Below are 4,918 nucleotides of genomic sequence, written 5' to 3'. Positions count from 1 at the left end.
GCCTTAGGAGGAGCGGTGGAAAAACGTAGTAACAAATGGAAAATAAATAAATAGAAATAAAACAATTTCTGCCTCTTAACGGATAATATGATGGCAAATTATTAATCAAATCATCTTGATCCGAGAGGTGGAGTGCTCTACTTTGTGTTACTTCACAGAACAGCAATCCTCCCTAATCTGATTGTGTAGAGATGAGGCAGCTTTCTACACTGCTACACTGATTAAAAGGGGCAGGAGACACAGTACTTTGGTCATGGAGAAAAGCACAGACACTGAAAAAGTACACATTGATACAGTTACAATAAGAATGCATCTGATGATAAATATAAAACATGGATGCAGTTAGATAAACATTCACACTGTAATTATTGTGAAAATGTAAGCAGCTGCTTTCTGAAAGTAAATTCCAAAATCATGCTAGATGTATCAAAATTTGCAGATTTCATATACAATTATTAAAAATGTTGATCCATTGTCTACACATTTACTCTTGCAGGTTTGCGGCAGGGTTTGGTTTGTGTCACCAGTGGTCATCGTGCGAGAGGCGGGATACACCCTGGACAGGTCGCCCATCTGTTAAATACACAGTTGTGTTAAGTATTGGGAAATTGACTTCTTCCTAATATAATAACGTAACAAAATGAAATATTTGCTCATATTTTAATAAGTTTAATGTGGGTCATTTTGGGTTCGAGTCTATAAGCAGTAATATGTATTTTCTAGGCAATTTATAATACAATAAAGTAGCTAAGTTACCTTCAGTTGTTATAAAAATGCTCTATAAATCAAGGATAACTTAAAAGGAATTTGACTTTGCAATTTGATGCCTTGAAATTGACCTCTGTCTCTTTAAGAAGTTCATGCTCTTTCCAACACTCCGCCTTCAGCACGTCATCACAGCAATGCCTTTAATTTATACCATTTAAAGGCTGCCGTTCTGAGGAGCTTTGGACTCTTCCTTATCTCGTCGCTTAGAAATGTAAATAGTACAGTAGATTTTTTTCACGTAATACTGCTGCATTTACTTCCACATGGCTGTTTTATCTTTGGCATCCTCACTGACCAGCTTTCTTCAACATTTCTTTATTTAATCAATTCCAGAGACATGCATCTTTGGTTTTGTCACTGTTGCTACATATTTTCTTCACTTCTTGATGACTTTGTTTCATTGTACGTCCAATGTCTTTGGAATTGTTTTGCACCTTCCCTGTGACTGATAGTTATTGATGATGAGGTCCCGCTAATGTTTTGGAAGCTAATTGTGGACCGTGGCATTTGCTATTAGATCTGAATTGTCAAGAAAATGGGGTTACTCAGAGGCTCTTTCAGTTATGGTAGATTTGTACTGATTATGGTGGACACTTATGAAAACTGTTGCATCCTTAGATATGAAAGGGTAAGTATCTATATACAAACAGATCATTTTAACTTTTTTATTTCGATATTTCACCACAGTTGTCCACGTTATACGTCACAATAAAGGTGAAAAAATAAAAAGATCGGAAATGATCTCCGTATTAAATTTGAACATCTGTATTTCATATAGCTCATTTGAAGCTGTCCTGCTCATCCTAATTAGGTGTGGATCTGAGTTTGGAGTTAATAGATTTGAAAAGGAATATCTGAGGAAGCCTCTATTTTGACAAAGGCTGTAGGGTTGGGTTGTATGGTGCCCATGTGTCTCTGGAGAGAGGCGTCAGGTCCCAGGGTAGCCCATTAGAGTGCACACCCATCCCGACCCCCACCTCCAACTACACAGCTCCCCATATCGAGGGAGACCACAGAAGCCAGACCCAAAGCAGAATATTCATGTTACACAACTGCGTGCATGCAATACTTTGGTCGGCTTAAGCAGACAGTGAAATGTACACGAGCCTGTACACACACACACACACACACACACACGCACAGATGCAACCCATCCCCTTACATGGCCGATGATGCATATGCACACAGTCATGAAAAAGGTAGTGGATACCTGATAAATGTTTAAAATTAGGAAAATAAGAGAATGAGCTTAGTAATTTTAATTGTTAAAAAAATGAAGTTATGAATTTTATTGCATCACATATTCGAATAAAAAGTTCTGTGAATGTTGAAATACGAAGGAAATCATTTGGGTTTGTCTTCAGAATAAGTTCAGGCTGGCAGGGTTGAGTGTTGGAGTACAAAATCAGAATGTGAAGGCTTCGTAAAAATGATGAAAAAGTATTTTTCATTGAAAATACTTTCTGAAGTAGTTTAACAATATTTACATTTCTACAACTCAGACAAGAAAAAAAAATATATTTACATATGACCTTAGTCATTCTCACCTTGGTGTAGACCACCTGGAATAGCAATTTAGTTAATGCTGAGAACCATTTATTCTGCTCCCCAACCTGTTAGCTTAAGAGCAATTCTGCTGCCACTCAACTCTCAAAAAGAAACCAGTGTTCATACTGACTGAAAGGTGCCCTGCAAGAAAGTAGATTGTTATAAGTGTATAAATGGGTCATCAAAAAATACTTTGAATCACAGTTATGGGTTGTTTCGTCTACTAAAAACCACACCCTCATCTAATTTAGCTTTAAAACATCTCAAACAAAACAAGTTAGTACGAAATATCTTTCGGATGACATCTGGTCTACATGACCAACTTCATTGATTACAAAAACACCCTCTTACCATTCTAGGTATTGTCTTCTCTACATCTGACATACTGTATTTCCCCCTCTCCTTCCCTCCCTCTTTCCCTCCCAAACACAAACAGATGCACACACACACACACACACACACCACCACCACCAGAGCATGTGTTGACTGATGTTTGCTCAGAGACTGCTGCGAATGCCAGAAGTTGGAGGTGCTCTGGGCTGTGATGCTTTGAGTGTGACCTCATGTTCCATTCTGTTTCTGTGCTGCTGTGCCTCGGCTCTTCGTCCTCCCGGGCTGACTCTTCTCTGTAGCTCCAACAACTGCGGTGGGACACCGAACATCTGTAAGCCACAGCTCCACTGACTCTGGTGCTGCTCTGCACTGGGCACATTCCCTCTGTGCAACTGCTACTTCTGTCTATGTGTTTTTCTTGCCGGGCATAAGAGATTGCCTGCAGCACACTTTGATGCTGGTTATGCCCAGGACAACTTGTCCATAGCATGTGCATATGTGCGCTGTATCACCACAACAGGGACTTCTCGTGTGTCCCGTCACGGAGCGAGTAAACAAATTAACAATCTAGTATGCCAACTACGGAGAAAGAAGGGAATTTGAGCCCACTGGGGTGGTGATGTACATTTGAAGTACACAAGCACAAATTCTTAGAAAATGCCAGGCAAGAAAAAAATGTGTCAATAAAAAATTGTCTACCATTAGCAAGACATATGTTGTACTATTAGGAAAAAGACAAATCTTTTGAGACAAACAAAATAGAAAATAAGACTGTTTGCTATAATCTGGTTGAATGTATATATGTTTAAAGTCATACTTTGAAGTATTCAGTGCTGTTTAGCAGGGTTCATTCATCCAGTATCACCTTATCTCAGCACATCAATACCTGCTTGCAACAGTTCCCTAAATGCAACAGATGTGCAGCATGTACACTGTATGTACACTGTGAGAGGGTCAACTGTCCACTAAACTTGCGGACCTCCATTTTTGACCATGTGACTGTAATGTCCTTACATTGGTTCATTATCATCAGGGCAGTCTTTCTCTAACGGACCGAATTACACTATTGCTTCTCAGTCATGTGACTCAACAGATCTTTTTGTTTTGTCGTGAAAAATCTTTGTAGAGAATACAACAGAAAAAAAAATGTTTTATTAAACACCTCATGTTTATTGACTTCTCTTTCATGTTAGTTCTTTTGTTCTACCTTTGTAGTGGCAAAAGATCTCTGTGCATCATCATTTGTGAGCGATCTGAGATGTCAGAGGTGTCCTTTTGATGTGGAGTGCAGACCTCATGTGAGGCACCACCTGTGCAGCTCCTACTGTGTGCCTGTGGATGTTTTAGTACTGTTACATATGTGTAACTAAGTGGGCATAGTTTAGAAAACGAATGTGTAAATAGATATGTGTGTAACCAACCGCTTTATAAACAGAATTTGGAAAAAATGGGTGTTGAAACAATGTTTTGATTGTTTTTCGTTGAGTGGCAGTGGTACAACAGCTCTGTATTCCTTTTCATCAGTTTTTGTCATTGCCTTTGATCATTGTTATACCACTTACAACTATAGGCTACATTCTGTTCCTAACACATTAACACAAGAACAAACAATAAAACTGTTTTTTTCTCTCTCTCTCTCTCTCTCTCTTTTTTTTCTTCTGAAACTTAATATTGTTGCCTTCCATGACATCATTTGTCAATAAAGGAGAGAAAATTTAATCGATGAACACACAGATTTGAATGATCATGTCAGCCGAGCTCACAAGTCACCTACAAGTCAAAGAGCTGATCTTTAAAAGGTTTGGGTGTATTAAAAACTGGTGCAAACTCGGTAGCACAGAAGATTTGGTAAGCGAAATTAAGCATATGGGTTTATTTTCTTTTCATATGACAATTGATATTGGCTTTAAATACAATGGTACATAGAAAAAAATATTTAGCGTTTGGTTTTTAACAAAGCTCTCTGGCACAGCTAGTCTACAATACTTTGTGCACTCAGAGGATAGCTCAAAAGTAAAATGTAGTCTAAATAAAATAAAACATTAGCTGCAAGCACAGTTTTGTGCTTCAAAACTATTCAGTTGTAATTATTGTGACTAATATTGCCAAACATTTCTATTTTAATAACAATAGCTATACAATTCATAGATTAATTTGGTTATTTTTAATACATTCTTAAGAATTTATCGTTTTTAGTAGAGGTGTGCCGATCGATCGGTCACCGATCATAATCGGGCCGATTTTCGTGAAAAAGTGCGTGATCGGCGAT

General features: G+C 38.1%; 1 long non-coding RNA gene across 1 annotated transcript in view; it reads left to right on the top strand.

The window, feature by feature from the left end:
- The first annotated feature begins 490 nt into the window (after positions 1-490).
- Positions 491-4,918, top strand: part of LOC106948456 (uncharacterized) — a 31,134-nt gene continuing 26,706 nt past the window's right edge. Inside the window, exon 1 of the long non-coding RNA XR_001425174.1 lies at positions 491-564. This is a non-coding gene — a long non-coding RNA (uncharacterized LOC106948456). The remainder of the gene's footprint in view (positions 565-4,918) is intronic.

The sequence above is a fragment of the Poecilia latipinna genome, unplaced genomic scaffold (assembly GCF_001443285.1).
Source record: "Poecilia latipinna isolate Pla-1442-1.1 unplaced genomic scaffold, P_latipinna-1.0 Scaffold289, whole genome shotgun sequence".
In the NCBI taxonomy this organism is placed as follows: Eukaryota; Metazoa; Chordata; class Actinopteri; order Cyprinodontiformes; family Poeciliidae; genus Poecilia; species Poecilia latipinna.
The sequence above is the reverse complement of the archived record's forward strand: the minus strand, read 5'-3'. Positions and strand labels throughout refer to the sequence as shown.